At 36.3% G+C, this 20,908-nt stretch overlaps 1 pseudogene across 1 annotated transcript; it reads right to left on the reverse strand.

Annotated features, from left to right (window-relative positions):
• Positions 1-10,258: 10,258 nt before the first annotated feature.
• On the reverse strand, positions 10,259-20,179 carry LOC145168492 (putative carboxylesterase SOBER1-like; annotated as a pseudogene). Its single transcript, XR_013741901.1, has 6 exons — positions 19,855-20,179; positions 19,481-19,533; positions 12,095-12,215; positions 11,856-11,985; positions 11,398-11,505; positions 10,259-10,481 (listed from the first exon to the last, which is right to left on the reverse strand). The product of XR_013741901.1 is annotated as a putative carboxylesterase SOBER1-like (transcript).
• Positions 20,180-20,908: the final 729 nt, after the last annotated feature.

Genomic DNA, 20,908 nt, shown 5'->3' on the forward strand with positions numbered 1-20,908 from the left:
GGATGATGGGAGTCATCTACTAAGTGAATATGACGATATTCAGGAGGTAGGTGGCTGGCATCATAAGGAGTTCTTCAGCAGCTGATGGCGGAGAAGTGTGAGAACCTAGGAAGAGCCTAGGAAAGGGTGACCCTAATCAGATGAGTACGATGACAGAGTAGAGCATTTCGCAGAGGAGCGAACACACATGACAGGATTGGTGATCGAGAAGGTTGAGCAGCTACTTAGGAACTCGGGGATGGTCTGTGCAGAAAGTATGGGTAGATGTGGCAGGTAGTATGGGCCCGTACTACTGAAAGCAGAGGACCCATACTCGATACAGGGAACATTCCGGAGGATCTAAGCAGCAGATCGAGAGGTGATTTCATGGTTCGAGTGCCATGATTTGTAGCAGATCGAGAGGTGATGTCATGGTTCGAGTACCATGATTTGTAGCAGATCGAGAGGTAATGTCATGGTTCGAGTACCATGATTTGTAGCAGATTGAGAGGTGATGTCATGGTTCGAATACCATGATTTGTAGCGGATTGAGAAGAGATAACATGGTTCAGGTACCATGATTCGTAGCGGATTAAGAAGAGATAACATGGTTCGGGTACCATGATTCATAGCAGATCGAGAGGTGGCCACATGGTTCGAGTACCATGACCCGTGGCAGTTAGTGTTATTGGTTCTACCAGTTATTCCGTGGTGATTGGTTAGACTGAGATCAGAGGTGAAAGAGTATGGGGCTAGAGGGCCATGATGAACAAGTTTTAGTGAAGCATCCCTTAAAAGGGAAATCGAGTTAGCTCTGAGGGATTGTTGGTGAAATGCCAATTGGAGTCACAAGACTCAAGAATAAGTAGAGATGGCGGTTATAGAGGATTACGGCATGAGTTGAGCAATCAGCCGATGGTGGAGATGTCATTTTCTGTGACCTGAGCGGTGTTATTTCTGTTCCTATGAGAAACAGGAGGGGTGTTGAGATTTTCGGTTTCCAAGGTTGGGGGTGAGCCCTGTGGGGTAGCTTTGGTTACGATCTTTCATCAGAGTATTTGGGCAGTATGTCTGCCGAGAGGTAATGTTAGAGCATGAGCAGGCTGTCAACGGGGACTGAGATGATTAAGGACAAGGATACACCCTATTTTAGCATAGTAGGGCATGTATTGGCTGCAGCGGCAGACAATCAAGAAGAGGATATTGGAGCGGTGGCTCTTATTATCTATGATGAGTATCAAGTGTGGTAATGAGGACTCCACTCTTATTACAACCCACGTGATGGAATGTTGGTTAAAGAGTCAAGGATGAGGAAAATGTTAGTTCGTTATTTCAGACTGAGAGTCAGGGTTGCGACTGGACAGTTGAGATGTCCGGTAGTGGGACGGTATGAGATTCTGAATGACTAGAGGAAGTCATGATGAGAAGTTTCTGAGGATTTCATCGGAGATTCGGGGTATTTGGAATTGCTCGACCTCCATCGGGGGGATTATCAAGCATTGCGTATCACCTTCCAAGAGTAGGTGCGATGTTATTGGTAAAAACAGTCTGTGGGCTAAATGGTTGGCGAACCAATTGGTGATGGTTCGAACCCTGAGTGGGGGAGGACCGGGTACTTTTGAGGAGATCAGAGATTTGTTCAAGAACGGTTAGAGAACTGGATAAAGAGGCCTGCAGTGCGGATTCCTGAGACCAGGGTTATTGGTGGTCAAGGCGAGGTGCAGGGTGAGATAGTGCATGTGGTACGTGTTTAAAAAAGGATGACTGTCTCTACGGCAAATGGCCGTTGGTCGGAGACCTTATGATGGTTAGGAATCCTTCAAGGTTAAATGGTGAATTCGAGGTGGTTGGCTTGTGAGGGTAGTTCGGCAGTTTGAGAATTTCTGGATCAGAGTATGGGCTATTATATGCAGTATGGGAAGGGAAGAAGTTGTTTGGGAAACCAACTTCAGGGTCGTTAAGAGTATTCTTGCATGAGTTTTGAGCAATAGAGGAGGAAGTTTCGGATTGTCATCTTCGTGTTCTGAGTCGTTGACAATTTCTCCGTGTTTTAAATTGGGAGATGGAGTATTCAGGGGTTACAAGTGGCACGAGAGAAAGACCGGTTGCGAGGTTCCGAGGAAGCAATACGGTATCTGAGTATGATGCCATGAGTATGAGATCAGTGGTAGAGCCAAGACACTGCGAGGCGTTGTGATGATATTCCGGGGTATCCGAGTTTAATGTCCAAAAATCTTGGATTATTTTGAGTTTGAGTTTGAGAAGACGAGTGGTGTATCGAGTGTCTATGGTCCCGGTGGGGACCCTTCAGCTAATTGACATCAAATGGATTTATTTGAGAATGTGAATTGCGGCGAGAAAAAGAGGTTTTGTCACGACGGTGGTCGTCCAAAGTAGTGATGCTTAGCCCGGATGGGTGTGTGTGTACCTATCTATGCTAGGCCGCAGAGCAGGAGTTAATGATCGCAGTATGGTGTCAACCTGAGGATGAGATTGTGAAGTGGTAAGAGTAAGTGCGGTAAGACTGCAGGGAGCTACAGTTTCAATGAGTCAGCGAGAGGGTGTTGTGATACTGCGGGGAGCCGTAGTACTCACTATTCAGTGAAAGGTTGTTGTGATACTGCGGGGAGCCGTAGTACTCACTAGTCAGCGAGAGGGTGTTGTGATACTGCGGGGAGCCGTAGTACTCACCAGTCAGCGAGAGGGTGTTGTGATACTGCGGGGAGCCGTAGTACTCACCAGTCAGCGAGAGGGTGTTGTGATACTGCGGGGAGCCGTAGTACTCACTAGTCAGCGAGAGGGTGTTGTGATACTGCGGGGAGACGTAGTACCCACTAGTCAGTAAGAGGACGTCACGGTGCGGCAGGGAGCCGCATTATTTGTTGATCAGAGCATGACGCAGGAGAGTTCTTAGGCTTGAGTAGCCTTATTTGGGTTGAGTATTCGGGAGCCTGGGGGCCAGATCAGAAAAGAGACGGAGGTCTCTATATTTGTCGGGAAACGTTATACTCTGAATTGAGTTGTGGTTGTCGCAACCCAAGGGAATTGGAGAAGCGGTTTACGCATGAGTTGCGGGTCAGGAGTCATGAGTTGAGTGGTTCGTTGGGACGAGTGGTTCCAATTCTGTGCCGGATCAGACTCTTGAGTTGAGTTCGATTCTAGTGGTGTATTGAGTAGACGGAATGAAATTCCAGATTCAGAGATGCACATCATTTGGAAGGGGTATTGTCCCATCTGGTGTCTTAAACAGGAGTGGGTCAATTCGTTGGTATGAGAAAACCGCGAAACACATGGAACTAATGAGTAGTAGACGACAGAGGTCGAGAGCGAGTCGAATTCCGTACGCGCTTGAGGTGAAGCGAACTTCGTGACTCGTGTGTCACACAGAGCCGAGATAGTTGCATTGATAAGAGTGAGGCGTGTTGATACACGCAATGGGTAACCTTTGGAGGTTCAATTGCTAGGTCGGGAGATGACCTGGCGCTCAGTCTTGAAATGGATATTGAGAAGGGAGCTGAGGTTTATGCTTGTCAGATGTCGGAGGACACTTCTGAACAAGCATAGTCATTGTTCGTGTCTGAGGACAGGGTGTTGAGGGTTCGTTGTTCAGAGGGGTTGTGATTGCAGTACAGTGGATGAGTCCCTGGTGTGATGTGATCCTTCCATTCATTGGTATATGATCTGGATTGTTTATCATGTCTGGGACGAGTGATCGGTAGCCAGTTTTGGGCATGGACTTGTTTTATCGGTTCCAATAGAGAATCAGAGGGGCAGTGAGCTATATTCGAGGAGCGAATAACATGGTGACATCTGGAGAGGGCGGTCTGGCTGTGTGTCAGGCTACTAGAGTTCCAGATTCTTGAGAGTCAGAAGGGGTAGCATAGTGGCAGATGGGTCTGTCCTTTTTCCAGGGAGGAATTCCTGTTTGGATTCAGGTGTCCAGAGAGGAAGAAAGTGGTGTGGTATGAGACCCTTTCGATGGTGCTGTTTGGTTAATGAATTGGATCTATATGTGGTGGAGGAGCGATTTCGAGGGCGAAATCTAATTCAAGTGGGGGAGAATTGTAACATCCGGATTTCCAGGGACATTATCGTGTATGTTAATCTTGAGATTTAAGGAGGGACTCGACGAGTTGAGGGACCAACTCGCCGAGTCGAGTCGAGTTAATCGCGTGAAATTAATGAATAGACTCAACGAGTCAGAGGAGGGACTCGCCGAGTAGGTGTTGGGCAGAGAAACCCTAATTTCCCGGGTTTGAGACCTATTTAAAGGAACTTATAGCCTCATTTGCGGCTACCCTTCCTTGAGAGCAAACCCTAAACGTGTATGGAGAGCCATGAGAGTCTTAGAAGCTAAAACTTGGAGTAAACTAGTGCATCTCTTGAGGAGAAGAGGAGACAACCCATCAAGGGAGCTAGAGAATCAGTGGATCTGGTGTAACTTCGTGCAAGGGCTTGAGTAAGAGGTAAAAGCTTGCACCTTTCTTGTTGTTTTGCTTAGATCTTGTAGATATGGAAGATTAGGGTTTCTTCCACCATTGTTGGGACTTTGTATGCATAAGGTCTCTCATGAGGCCTAGACTTCAGATCTGGACCTTGTGAGGTCCAGAGAGTCCAAAGATTATAGCTTTAGTTAACCATAGAAGAGTTATTGTGGTTAATAATCCTTGTTAGAGTTATATTGGCATTATGAGCTTTATATGCCATGTTTAAACGTAAAGCTTGCAGCTTTACGTGACATTCGACCCTCAGGATAGTAGATCTAGTGTTTGGGGTGATGGATCTGCCTTAAATCGTCTGAATGAACATTTGGTCTGAATGAACTCGCCGAGTCGATGAGCCGACTCGACGAGTTGGTTAGGGTTTGTCCCGAGGAACCGAATCAGGCGACAGCTCGACGAGTTGGGGGTCAACTTGACGAGCTGAGCTGGACTGTCACGAGATTTCTGAGGAAAGTAAGTGGACTCGACGAGTCGCAAGGGTGCACTCGGCGAGTCGGGTCAAACATGGAGTGTTGACTCGAGTTTGACTTCTGTTAACTTTGGGACTTTGACCAACATAAGTAGTAGAGACCATGGAGGGGTAAAATGGTCTTTTATCCACTTCAAAGAGTTAAAGAGAGGAAGAATAGCCTTCGGTCATTAGAGTTGTGATTAGAGTATCACTTAGAGATATTTATCCATTGTGTTAGGTGGAGGCTAGTTCGAGATTCGGGAGCGGGGTCTTTACTTGTTGCTGGTCAGGTGAGTCTTCTCACTATACTTTACCTTGAGTGGTAAGTAGAGTTATATGACAGAGTATTTTGTATGCTATGTATGTGATGTGTTGCACTGCATTATTTTTATGTGATTTATGATGTGTGTATTCCAGAGTTTACAAAGTTAGGACCGGAAGGTCCACAGAGTTAGGACCAGAGGGTCCACAGAGTTAGGACCAGAGGGTCCACAAAGTTAGGGCCAGTGGGCCCACAGAGTTATAGCCTCGAGTGGCTAATATGTGCTATATGTGATATTTTGGGGAACTCACTAAGCTTTGTGCTTACAGTGTTATGTGTTATGTGTTTCAGGTTTTCTCAGGATCGCGGGACGGCACCGGCTTGATTGTACACACTAGAGAAAGAGTTGTATTTTGAGGATCCTGGATTATTAATGGAGTTGTGCTTGTATTTGAATAAACGAGATTTCTATACAATATGTTATGAAAAGTATGTGATTTTGAAATAAAAAAATCTGTTTGAAAAATTACGGTGTTACACTTTTATATATACCTTTAGATACGGATTGAAAAGAAACCAAGGGGATATCTTTGTCACCATATCCCATTGAACGACAGATTTTCTTGAATGAGTTAAATTTCTTGTCAGGTGCATAGATATTCTCTTGGTATACCTGCAATAGTTGATTTAGGAAAATGTCCAATTTACCCTTTTGAACTTGAGTAATAATATATTGAAGATATTTTTTTATTTTTTTTACCTCATCTGCTAAAAGAACCAAACCTTCTTTCTTGAAAATTTCCACAATTTGTCGTTGGTTTTCTTCAGCAAGAACCTGTGAAGTATCAAAAAGAGTGAAAAGTAATTTTACCATTTTTACTAAAAATGGTAAATAAAAGGCATTTTTATTTTTTTACCAGCCCTGTTGGGTTGCCCGGATTAATTGCAACCAATGCCCGAACAGTAATACCCTTTTGTCGGGCAACTTCTAACTGTTTCTTGAGTTCAGACACCTCCATACCCTTTTTTTATTGTTCAACCATTTGGGATTAGGTGACAAGATGTTTCCCAAGAAAAGGAATCAGTGCAATATCTTGGATTTGAGACACTGTTCATCAAAGAACCTAAAAGGAATCACTGTATGTTTTTCTCTCTAGAGTGTGTCGCCTTTTTAGTCAGATGAAAACATACTGAAAACATGCAGAGAAAATATTAGCAACGAAATTATTATACGCAAAGTTTTGATGAGTTCAACTAAGAAAATCAACCATGTTCTTGGTGTGTATGATTCTAAGGCACATCAGTTTATACTTTTGATGGACACAAATGAGTTCTTAATTGTAAAGAGTCGTTAAATAGGTCTAGTTGAAAAAAAGGCACCACAAAATAAATACCAATCAATTGTAAAATCTGAACATAAAATCGTACATCTATTGAGGATAATGTGTATATATTTATGTTATTAGAAACTAAGTACCTCAGGATAGTTGTTTCCTTCGATGTTCTGGAGGCATTGGATAAGTTCACTAGCATTTTTGTTCATGTTTTTTAGTCCCTAATCAATAAACCAGGTAAAAAGTACAGAGTATTTAGAAATGTTGCATTTTGAAAAGGTAAATCTTAGCAGTCCATGGTTGTGTCTACCATAATCCTTCCTCCATTTGATCATATTAGCCCACAAATGTTTTGTCTTCTCAATATCAAACTACCATTGCCTTCAAAAATCTCTTTCACCATTTATTATGTCAAAATATCACCCATTGTTAATCAAACCAGTAGTTCAAAATAATAAATCGATAAACCAACAACAAACTCAAAAGTAGTTAATTATGACCTTAACATCATGCGGTAAGGAAAGCTTATACTTCTTCTCCTCAGAGTATTCAATGTCGGTTTCCCTAAACTTGTTGAAAAATTATAAATTCATTTCCAAAATTTTAAGCGACATGCCATTGAAAATTCAAAACTTTGTGAATGAATACTGATAAATTATGAACAAATAGGCATCACAATGTCCATTTTAAAGCACTTGTTCCTATGTCTGTCTTGTGTTTCTAACTCAATAGCTATATTCTTGACCTAAAAGACAAAATGGATCCTACAAAGAAGATAGGAATAGAGAAGACAAGAGTATTAAAACAAAAATACATACCAGCAATAGGTCGAGACATTCTGAAACTCATGATTACTGATGTTTTGAAATTGAGCCCCTTATTAAATGCCTACACCCGGTACCAAATTGATTTCAGATCAAATCTAGAAACAAAATCTGTATGCTAATTTATATAATCTAGACAGCAGAAATTGGAGTCAATATGATAACCAATATGAAAACCCTACGAAAAAACAAAATTAAGGAGTTAAGGAAGGTAGAGCTTAGAAAAACGAATGGTGATATGAACTAGAAACAAAAGAAAAGTAAGAGAGCTACATGAAAATGCAACTTACACACTATTAGAAGCCAGAATTGGAAGTTGATGACGACTAATTTAGATTTGCTCGAGTTTATGATTTGAAGCAGCAAAGGATGAACGAATAGATTGAAGTGCATTGGCAGGGAAACGACGAGTCTTCAAGTATAATTCAGTCTTCAAAGAGGGGCGATGCAGGTGGATGGTGGTGGAGGTGATTTCTGGGGCGGAGGAGGGATTTGAGTCGATAGAAGGTCGATTAGGGCTTTGGGAGGAAATTGTTTAGGGTTTTGGGAAGAAATCGGAGGGAATGAGAAGAAAACGAGGGAACGAAAAAGAAAAGCGGGACTGAAAATAAAACGAGGGAAGGAAAAAATAAAGAAAAGCGGAGGATGAAAAAAGGAGGCGTCTGATCTTCTGCGAGCGATTGGCGAGGGCCAAGAAAGAAAGGCCTGTGATTTTTAGAAATCCATCGTTGTTTCCTTGCTAAAAGGTTTTAATTTGTGACAGAATAGCGAAGAATTGTTTTTGTCGATAAACTCTTACCATTCCATCGTTGATCCCTCTGTGATACCTCTCTGAACTTCTCTATAAGTATTTTGATCGATATATTTATGTGTCCGTTGCTGATCTCTCAATAAGCCATCATTGATTAGCTACATAATGAATCTGTAGCTGATTCCGTCGCTGAAGGTAAGGTTTCTAGTAGTGTGGGTAAATCTCTCACTTAAAAACATGATGAGTTGTCAAGGAAAACCACTTGTGGGTGAAGGTTACAACTTCGCTACAATCTACCCCTATGTTTGAAAAATCATAGTAAATTATAGCAATGTCCAAATGACTTGAGTTCTTAGACATTAGAAATGTATATGTGTGTAATTCAGTCCTCTTAAGGACCATGACATTTCAATCCAATCCAAAATGGTGTTAAACTACAAAATGTTCAGAGTTGCCAACCACCAACCGAATTATACCAATTATAGCTACAATCGGACCTCAACTTGTAAAATTCATATCTGGCTCTAGAAATATAAAAAAGACATGAAGTCAAAAAAGACATGAGGTCAAGGTCTGTAGTTAGGTATGACTGTCTACTTGAGTTTATATTTGGATCTCATGACCTGATTGAAACCCTTGTAAAGGTATAAATGCAATCTCTACAGCCTCGTCTAGAAAGATTACCGATCTCAATAGTCAACTTGTAAAATCCGTATAAAAATACGGATAAATCATTAGAGTGTATACTTTATATCCCTGAAAGTAAGAGAGTATATTATAATAGTATCTAAAAATCTTACTAAAAGAATGGGAATAAAAGGGGTAAATCGGTTCATGAACAAACTATTGTACCGGTAAAGAACTAAAATAAATACTCTATAAGTATTATTAAGTAAGGATTATGTGAAACCAGTAGTGATTACTAGAACTATGTGTAGAGAGCGTTGCTACTTCATAGTCCACATTCCAGTAGAGATTTCAGTTTCTCTTAAGATCAGGTGAGTTTCACTTTCTATACATGATGTCATGTGCTTTCATTTGTATGTGATTACGTGTATGGTTGATATGTATGCTTAGTATGTTAGATGTAAGACAATGATTGGGTCCATATCATTTCCATAAAAGATTATAGTCGGGTCTATAACACTTCCAATTGATGTAAGACTATATTTGGGTCTATAACATTCCTAGCAAGACTATACATGAATCTATAGTATTTCTAGTTTGATGTGAGACTATAGTCGTGGCTATAGCATTCACATTATGTGTCGTGTTACATGTAGTAGATTTGTAGTTTTGTGTGCTTACTAAGCGTTTTCGCTTACCTGTTGTTTATTAACATTTTTCAGAAATTAAAAGATTCGGCTTGACTGTATCACGCTCGACAAGATTTTCTAAGATTGTTATGACTATAAGACTTCCGCTTTCATATTTGAATGATGTTTTGAAATGATTTATATTATGCTTGTTCAAGAGAATTATTCAACATTGACATTTAACTTTAATTATAATGAAAGTTTTCTTAGGTTTTGTTGAAAAAAATTTAAATTATTTATGTTTAAAAAAAATTAGGACATGTGTGTCATTATAAAAATAAAAAACGACATTTAAATTATTTTTATATAAATCATTTTTAATAAACATCATTTCAATCATTTTTCAATTATTTATATTTAAATCATTTAAAAAAAATGATATTTAAATTATTTATATTTAAATATTTTATATTTGAATTATTTAATATTTTTGCTATTTTTCTAAAATACATAGTTATAAAAATAAAAAACGATAGCAATAATACAATCATCATTGTGTTTTTAAGTTATATGACATGTTTGTCGTTTTGACGACTTAAAAAATACTTTTTAAAAATATTTTTCTATAAAAATATTAATTTTTATTTTGCATATTTACTATATTTGATTAATTAGTGAAAACATCATAAAGATTAAATATATAATATAAGTAAGGGGGGTTAAACGGAAATGTTATCAAGCTGGTATTGAGTGGTTATGAAATACTAACAAGTAATAAAAAAACTTCAATGGAGATGCTTTTAATACAACGATCGAGTATGATGCATACATCAAATTTTAATAAGCAAAAACAATAATGTATCCCTTTTTTTTTGTAAAAGGTATAACATTTATTAACAAGCATACAACATAAACTTATATGTATACATATTGTTAAGTTTTTTAATAAATTTACAAATATAATGTGGTTATAAAATTTTATGCATCTATATAGGGATGTATACAATTGAAAAGTCAATGATAGTCAAACCTTCAGGCAGAACTTTGTAGACGGGATATGATCCATGATTCCATGTGTTGAAGCTCCTCATCACTTATTGAATGGCCAAGATCGGGATATACCTGTTGTTTAATGCATGGTTATGCATAAAAATTTAAGACTATTTATATAATACCTAAAATGCCCTTTAACAATATTGTCAAGAAAAAGAATCTTGCAGAAACAAAATCAAGTTATCAAGAACATCTACACCCTCATTATGAGCATATAATATGTTCCAAAAAGGGAAATCCTGTCGACTTCCCAAAAAGGCAGTAGTTCAATTTTCAGATGCAAATTATATCATTATTATTATTGTTATTCTCAGAGTAAGCATATATATATATATATATATATATATATATATATATATATATATATATATATATATATAGAAACATTTAAACGACGTAGTTTTAATAAAAAAAATCCAATTTTTTTTTCTCTAAACTTTGTTTTAATAGAATACCATTGAACTAAGTTAAATTATGGAATGAAAAAGATCAATTTGATATGTTTTTATTGCAAAAAATTATTGAAGTTTGTAGGGAAAGTAAAAAAATCAATATTTTTTTAACGATCATAACTCAAACATTTTGTCCTTCAATTGAGAAACTACATCCAATGATTTTGTGGAAAGCTTTATTGAGTTATTGCATTTTTGTTCTTTTATCTTTTATTCTATTAGTTTTATTTAAAATTTAATTGGGTTGATTAAATGGTCATGACTTTTAATGCTTTAAGTTCTTAGACACAATGAAGAAAAAGAACATAAATTCGATCATTTTAGTATGTTACGTGGTTAAGGAAGAATAGTAAACGAGATATCATGATTAGCTTGGATATATATGGATAAAAAAGACATAGCTTCGAGAGTTCTATATATAAGCTTAGGTACATAACAGCCACATATTCCCTAAGCCCATATATATATATATATATATATATATATATATATATATATATATATATATATATATATATATATATATATAGTACCTTAAATTCACAGTTTATGCCTGCTCGTTGAAGGAATGGTGGGCCCGCTTGTCCAGCTTCAAACAACACTGTCATGTCAGCCATACCATGAAACCACAATATCGGAGTCTGCACATATATATAACCAAAGAATTAATATCTAAGTTTGTTAGTAATCATTTTCAATATCACCAACCATATCAATGCCAGCCTATTTCTCACATTCCTAATCAACACTTGTTATTCAATAATAAATTTGATTTTTAGTCTCCGGGCCTATTGTGATTCTTATTGGGCAACTTGTCCCCACTCTTGAGTAGTGGCTTTAATTCTGTGTTTTTTTTTTTGGGAGGGAGTCATATTATATGGAAATCTAAGAAGCAAGTCACAGTTTCTTTAATTTGTTCTAAGTTGAAGCAAATAAGATGCATTCCTTTACGTTTGTGTGCTAACTCATATTAATGCAAAAATATTTATACCCTTTTTTCGCATCTGGTGTGATCTGTTGTATTAAACAAGTATTTGAACTGAAAGGAACCCATCCGCTCAAGACTACACCCCCACCAAGAGTTTTTGGATATAAAAGAACACTACCCAAGGTCAACGCACCTGCAACGTTCATAATTAACATGTTTGTATCATTTTATTTACACACACAGAAACCACACACTTTTATGTGCGTGTGCATGAGAGAGAGAGAGAGAGAGAGAGAGACCACCTTGACTCAATCCGCAAATAAACACATTCTTAGGGTCAACTCCAGTAGCTATCTCCTTGTCAATCACTGAATGCACATTTTGAACTGCTTTAAGCAACGAACTTTCATCCCTAAGGGAATTCTGTACATTTCATAGGCTAAAATTACCTATTTGTCCATCATCATAGCATTGCAGCAAATTAATAAACCGATGCTAACGATTTGGTCCACATTAATTGACAATCAATGATGATTTTCTTTAACTACATGCAATTCTCATGGGAGGGAGATGTTAGTAAATTTGGTATGAAAAGAAGCCAGCCGAAATCAAGTATAAAGCTCCTTTAGGCATTTTCATTTCTACTTATTTTGTTTAAACTTATATACAAAAATTTCGCTTATATATTTTAACTAGGATAATACAACCCGTGGAATCCACGGGAGATAAAGTAAAAGAATATTGATAATTCAAAAGCGTAGTCATCATGTTTTCTCGGTAACTTTAATGGTTAGTTCAAATTAATATGTAAAATGGTTTGAATATAGGAGCAACGTTTTTTTATGTGTAGATTAATAAACAAATGATAATTTTGTATAATGAATATAAAACTGAATAGACTGAAGAAGAAAAATAAAGAAGAAGCAAACACAACGAATCATAAAAATGACATTATTATATGCAAATAAAAAATTAAGATAATATAAGAAACTTATACGAACACAATAAAATAAATTACAAATTCAAATGATGAATAAAATGTGTTTTACTAATTATAAAAACAATATTATATAAAAAATAAATTCTACAAATTGTTTACAAATTTTAAAAACTTCTTTATACACAAAAGTAATCATTAATCATAGATTTGCACATATTAATATTTTTATAAAATTTGATGTTGGGTCTAAAATATGGTTTATACTTTACTTTTCTAGGCTATTGGGTTTTTGGTCCATGCGGTGTGTGCGGTTAAATGTATTCACGGTCCGATGGGTGTTTACGGTTCACAGCCGTGAATCTATTCACGGCCCATGTGTTTTATATATATATATATATATATATATATATATATATATATATATATATATATATATATATATATATATATATATATAGGTGTTAGATGGTAGAGGATGTGAGAGTGTACGACTAGAGGAGCTTAAGTGTGTGAAACTCAAGGTGTATTCTAGAGAGAGAAAGTGAATATTGTGTAAGGAACTTCATTCCAATCATCAAAACATTCAAGATTCATATTATTCTTCTTCTCCTTCTTCTTTATTTTGATCTTGCATCATCCAATTGATTGGGATTCCGCACCATCAATTGGATCTGATTGATGCACAAGCAAATTTGTGACTTACAGTTGGTATCAGAGCTTGGTCTGTATCAAACATTTTGGCCAGATTTGGAGCATTTTTGATCTTATTTTTGAAGGATTTTTGCGTTTTTGGGTAGTTCTTGGTAAAATAGTGGGGGTTTGTTCTTTGCATTTCCCATAAAAATGAGTTTTTGATCGAGTTTTGGGCCTAAAAAGGTGAAAAACGTCGTTTTTTTTCGTAACTGTTGAAGGGTTCACGGCCCAACTCATTTGCGGCCCTCGGACAGTTCACGGCCCAGCAGGAGTTCTCGGCCAGCAGGTTCACGACCCACTTGCTCGTTCAGCAACCTCCTTCTCATTCTTCTCATTCAACGCTTATTAAAAAATATTTTGGGGTTGCCTGGAATCGAACCAGGGTCTTCTACCTCAACAGTCCAGCGCCCTTTCCACTTGATCTAGCTTGCCACACGCTACATTCCTTCCCAATTTAATTCATAAAGCTTCGCTACTTCAACCCTATTTTCGCAATTTTAACACTTTCAGCCCAAAAATCAATTTTTTTTTATTTTTAAATTTCATTTTCTACCCAAAGTTTTTAACTTTTAATTTTTGACTTTCTAAATTGACTTTTGACCTAAAAATTTGACTTTGGCTTTAAAGTTTGACCTTTGACTTTAAACTTTGACTTTCTCGTTTAACCTTTAAATTTTCAAATTTAGCTTTTCGGTTTGACTTTTAAGTTTGACTTTTCAAGTTTGACTTTTTTAAATTTTACTTTTAAGGTTGACTTTTTAGGTTTATAGTCAAAGGGTATTTTTAAAACAATGAGTTCTTCAAACCTTCCGGTCAATGAAGTTTCAAGTACTCCATCTTGTGAAACTAGGATTAAGTTTCTTCGTGAACAAATAAATTTATTAAAAAGAGAAAAAGATGACCTTAAATGGGAGGGGTACCAACTTAGGAAAGGCCAGAAACCATTAAAAGAACAACTAGAGGCCAAGACCAAGGACTTCCAAAAACTTCAATAAGAATATAGCAATAAATGTGTGAATTAAAGATATACTAAGGAACAGCTTGCTAACATGACTACCGAATTTGATGCATTAAAAGCCAAATATAAAGATGCTGAATTCAACTTTAGGAAATTTGATGTGTCAAGAGAGGTAGTTGTGTCCATGATAGAAAAACAATTAACATTTAAAGATAATCAAAACAAGGGTCTAGGGTATCATGATGTTCCACCTCCTTTCAATGATCACTACACTTTTACTCCTGTAACTAAGGAAGAAATTGAAAATGAAGCACACCTTCAGTATGGCCAACCCCCTGCACAAGTTTCAGTTAAGACTGAACAATCTGGGCCAACTGAGGGTGTTGAGGTGAAAATACTGATGTTTCTACTTCTTGTGCAGGAAAAGTAGTGGAAGATGAGAACAAGGAGAACACTACTGAACAAACAAATGACTCCTTGAACTCTGAATCTGTTGGTTCTAATCAACCTGTTGTTGGGAAATACAGGCCGCCAATTCAAGCTAAACAGAGTGCCTGCTGCAAGTGTGCTTGTGGGAACAATAAGAAACGAGACAATGGTACGCCACCAGGGGCAGGAAGAAACAACTTCCCAGTGAAGAAAAAGACATGTTTTCACTGTGGAACACCTGGACACATTGCCAGAAGTTGTCCTAATCGCGCATACATTCCCTATTACGCACAAGGATGGCAGAATGCGCCAAGAGGGAGATTTTTCAAAAGAAACCCCTCAAGGTCACGTTCAGACAATGGCGACTGGAATGCGCAAAAGGCCAATAATCAAAATCCCAAGGGCAAGAAGGGGATGTCGGCCAAGAAGTCCAATCCAAGAGATGCTCCAGTGAAGCCAAGACCGGTTAGGTCAAAGCCATCTCGACGGCCGACTTCAAGCTCAAAAGCAAGTGCCGAGGCACCCAACCGATCGAATAAGAAATGGGTTAAACCCAACTACAGATGGGTTCCAAAGGTTCAATCTCCCAAATCTTCTAATGACTATAATATATCTTCATCTTCTGTTTGTGATAAGCAGGACATGTCGTGTGAGAGAGTTCCTTGCACAGATGACAAAGGTCAACCCAGTTTCAAAATGGATTGGGTTCCAAAGACCAACTAATCTCGCTCTGTGTCGGAGTAGCTATGGAGGCATATCATCAGACTTCGGTTTGTTGATAGTGGCTGTTACAGGCACATGATAGGAGGCATCTCTCAACTGTACATCACTCAGAACTTTGTTTGAGAGTATGTGTCCTTTGCAGAAAAAGGAAGAAAGGAAAGGATCACACATGGGTTTTGTGCTTAACGATGTGAAGAATTTTCGGATCTGTTCTGAGATTATGCGTGCTGTTCTCAGACCTTCTGGATGCAAATTCAATCAGTGACTTATGGTTTGAGTTTTCTTCTCGATACTCCTGAGTTTATCTTAAACTGATTCGTTTTGAAGACAATTTTTTATTTTCTTATATGTCTGTTGGGAAGTGATATCAAGAGAATGATAACGAGTAGTCTAAACATGTATAAGAGACTGAATCTGAATTGTCTAGACTCTGTGTTCAATGTGCTGGTAGGCACGAAGGATTTGATAGTGTAGATTTAGATAGGATTGTTTGGACTGACCATACGACGCTAGGGTAGATTGAGCAGTGAGATAAACACGGGAACCCACGAGATACACTAAATTAATACGCATCTAGAACAGTGGTTCAACTTTTCCTTGATGTACGGACTTATGTCCTTAATTCTGGTTCTGATAGGGCGACTGGGGGGTTCTGATAAAGTAGGTCTGTAGGAAATTATTTTCTTGCTTTCTATCTGTCAGTCATATGTTGCTTCCTCTGCGTGATTGGAAGAGATCCGACCTAGAATGCAACATATGCAACTCTATTTCTATGCATCTTCTTTATCTGTGCAATTCTTCCTATTTGTGAGCCATATGTTGTCTCCTCTGCGTGATTGAAATACATCCGACCTGGTACACAGCATATGCAACATTCTACCTCTCAATCCCTCTATCTCTGTTAGTCATATGTTGTCCCCTCTGCGTGATTGAAAGAGATCCGACCTGGGACACAACATATGTATCTATTTCTAAATTTGACTTCCTCCTTATTAATTGTCTATTCACCTAAAGTAAGGAGTTCTTTGGAAGTTCTTGATAATCAGGGTATACCGGGAAGTGGGGAACACGTTCTAGTGCAACTAAAATTGAACCATTTAGAGGTTGTCTGTAGATCTCGCTGCTTAATTTAAGTGGACAACAATATCCGTGATCGTCGTCAGCTAAATGGTTTATTTAGGAAAGTTTGTCAATATTCTTCGTGTTTAAGTGGACCGCAATATCGGCAATTGACCAGATCTATTCCTGAAGGTGAAGGTACTGATAAACAAAGTTAAGACTGTCTCACAACTTTGATCCCAATTATTTTTGTTTTTGTTAAATTTGTTCATAGTTTTCCTCTATGCACAAATTTAGGGGGAGAATTAAAAAATTCAAAAATCAAACAAAAATCAGAAAATTAAAAATCCAAAAATAGTGTTATTTCTGTTTTATTTCTTGTTCAGAAAAATAAAAAAAAATTCAAAAATGTTTTTGTTCCTGTTTTATTTTTTTTTTCATAAAATTAAAAAAATCCAAAAATATTGTGTGCTAAGTTTTCTTTTAGTTTTGTTTTGTCTTGAAAAGTGAATTCAGATGTAGATGAGACTCATGGAGACTGTATCGAGATTTTCTGAGCCAAGGCTTCGTCCGTGATCATCGAAGAATTTTCATTCGAAGGAACAAGAAATGAAGACTATTCTTTCAACATTCAATCTTTCAACCCCAGAAGCAAGGTGAAGTTGACTTGAAGATTATGTGACAGATTGCATTGAAGTCTCCTCAATCAATTTGCTACTATTCATGAACCTGCTGAAGTGATCCAGAAGATTAGCTCTCTCTGAAGATTCTCAAGCTGAAAGCGCCATTTTTCAAGAATCTTTACATGAAGCCTCCACACTCAATGTGCGTTCAGAGTCAAATTTTGAAGAAAAACCCAACTACTCAAGATGAAATCATTTATTGAAGATTCATCAAGTTCATCTTGAAGCTGTGAAGAAATCGAAGATAAACGCTGAAGCCAAGCTCCCAATGAAGATTGACAAGAAAAGTCAGCTATATTTTTAGGGGGAGTTTGTTGGGTCAAAAGAAAAGAAAGCTATAAACCAAGGGGGAGATTGTTGGGTCTAAAATATGGTTTATACTTTGCTTTTCTAGGCTATTGGGTTTTCGGTCCATGTGGTGTGTGGGGTTAAATGTATTCACGGCCTGATGGGTGTTTACGACCGTGAACTGGTTCACGGCCGTGAATCTGTTCACGGACCATGTGCCTTATATATATATATATATATATATATATATATATATATATATATATATATATATATATATATAGGTGTTAGATGGTAGAGGATGTGAGAGTGTACGGCTAGATGAGCTTAAGTGTGTGAAACTCAAGGTGTGTTCTAGAGAGAGAAAATAAATATTGTGTAAGGAACTTCATTCTAATCATCAAAACATTCAAGATTCATATTATTCTTCTTCTCCTTCTTCTTTATTTTGATCTTGCATCATCCAATTGATTGAGATTCCGCACCATCAATTGGATCTGATTGATACACAAGCAAATTTGGAACTTACATTTGATATGTTAATGGTAACAAATTAGAATAACTTAGATAATAATAAAAAATGATAGATTTATAAACGCTTCTTTTGATACAATATCTTTATCTACAATCTCTATATCAAATGGTTCAAAATTGTAATAAATGTTATTTGAATGATGATTAATAAGAAAATGATGATAGTGTACATAGAAAAATAAATTTTGAAAAAGTCAAAATAAGAATGACAATCATACATGGTAATAAAATGAAATTTTAAATAAGAAAAATGAGGTAATGTAACAAAACTACATGTATATAAAGACCTGTGTAAATGAACTTTGATCGTTTGATGTTGCAGACATTTTATTAGATTTTATGTTGTTCAAATATAGTTCTTTAAATTTTCTATTGTCTTTAGCATCACCAGTATAATAAATATTATTTGAATTGTAAAAAATTAGCAATTTATACAATAAATAATGCCGGTGAACATTCTTAGAGTTTTTATATTATATGTTTAATTGTTAATGAATAATTGGTCAAAAAATAAATAGGCATAAAATATTAAATTTGAAGTTGGAAACTCTATTTCGAAAAGTACCCAAAATTATTTATAATATTATTTTGTGGGTTTCTGCAATGAAAACTCTATTTCGAAAAAGACAACAAATAAATAATTAGTTGGAACTTAGGAATCATAAGGTAATAAGGTAACTGTTTTTTGTGATGTAGAATGTTTCTGTGGTGAAGGAAAAAAAATAACAACAGTAGTAACAAAAAACAATAGAAACAAACAACCAACCGCAATGACACAAAAACACATACACACAAATACAAAACACCAAAAGCAAAAAAACATGTACCGGAGAAGAATATTTTTGATACACAGGAGACAGTTTATGTGATGAATAGGATATGGTTATTGAATTTCATTGAATTGAATATAATATATAGTGACTAAATAAAAGGAGTAAGTATATTATTGTTTTACATATTAAAGATAATTTCCGGAAATATTGATACAAAATTTCAAATTTGAAATATGAATTTAAACCAACAGCTGATGTCAAGGGATATCAATTGATATATGGCTAATATATTATTTATCATTTACTCCTTTATTAGTTCCTAATTTAAATGGATTTTTATTGGTCAATGCAATTAGATATTATGGGTGAAGGATAAAAAAGATTGGAATTCATGTTGCTCGAATGAAACAAAAAGTTGTATGACATAAGGATTAGGGGTAGGAAGGTAATTTAACTTTCATATGGAATGGCAAAGAGGTAGTGACACGTGGCAGAAAGGATTCATTTATTAGTATTAGGATTAGGATTATATCTAACTATAAAATATAAGTATCAACATTAGTTACCTAAAAAACAGCTTTCCCTAGATTATAACGAAATTAACTTACAGCTGTTATTGGCATCTCCTGAATGTCAAACGATGAAGGCATCACAAAACCACCTGCAAAGATTGGATTTAAGATATCACATGACAAATGCATATTAGCTAATTGGCTTATCCACTTTTAAACACAAATTCTACCTCTCATAAGAAATCACTACGAAATTGAAAGATGATAAACAGATAATGACTTTAGATAGACGACAAAACTATGATCAGGCACTATCAGAAACAAGAAATTATAATTTGGGATTTACAATGAAAGCAAGAAAAACGATCGAAAACCTAAATCAGACAGATATGCGTAAGACGCACATATGATCAATAACCGAAAAGCAACAAATCAAAGGATGAGTTAGTTGATTGGTGATTGGGACTTACGGTTACAGGTAACAGGTTGAGGTGGAGCAGAAGGGAAAGACCAACGAGTGTTGGCGAAGTGAGGCGAAGTGAAGAAGGTCTTGATGATGGATTGATTCATTGGCTGGACCAGAGTCACCTAAACCGTGTAGCCATAAGATGAAACTTCGAGACGCCATTGATTGATCGGGAAGGAGAAAGAAGACTATTAATTGTACAAACGATGATGGACAACTGGGTTTAACTTTTAATGGGAGTTGAGTTGACTACAAAAATATGGACTTTTGCAGTTTTCTTCGACAGTTTTCGACCCTCCAAACTAACGCCTTTTATTTTTGATACCGACTTCTTCAATAACATAATACTCCTACAAAATTGCAAAAATGATCAACGAGGTTTGTTTAAAATTTTCACTTTTTGTTAAAAAAATAAAAAATGGACTAGCATTATCGGTATTAGCATTATATTTTAATTTTAATATGTACTCTTAGCATAAGTGTTTGCGAATGTTAGTTTAAAAATGTTTTGGTTGTTCGAAATGACTTTTCAAAAGGTTTTTTTGGTAGGCAAAACATGACAGTTTCAAAAAGCCACAAACGAGGTGATTAGGAGTGTTTTTTAATCTCAAAATTGTTTTAGGGAAAAATCTTTATTGACTTATAGCTTTTTGGAAAATATGTTTTTAAAAATCATTTGGGTTAGCTTTTATGGTGGGAATAACAAAAATGTCAATAAATTGATTTTAAAAAAATGTTTGACTTAGCTTTTTAGGGGCAAAATGACAAAAAATGATAATTATTAGGGTAGTTAAAGGGGTACATTTGTAATTTTTTACTTTTAAGATTAAAAATCACTCCCAAACACTTTTGAGGTGCAAAATTCTACACAATAGTTTCAAGGTTTCAATTATTGCACGCCTAAAATATTGCTATTGTTCTATAATTGACATCTCACGTGAGCTTTGAGGTGGGTTGGTGTAGGTATATAGGAACCTACAAGTGTCAAGCATTTTAGAATATACATACAACATTAAATTTTCTGATGATTTCACAAAAAATATTAGAATGCCGAAATC

The sequence above is a fragment of the Lactuca virosa genome, chromosome 1 (genome assembly GCF_052849685.1).
Source record: "Lactuca virosa cultivar CGN04683 chromosome 1, Lactuca_virosa_CGN04683_v6, whole genome shotgun sequence".
Lineage (NCBI taxonomy): Eukaryota > Viridiplantae > Streptophyta > Magnoliopsida > Asterales > Asteraceae > Lactuca > Lactuca virosa.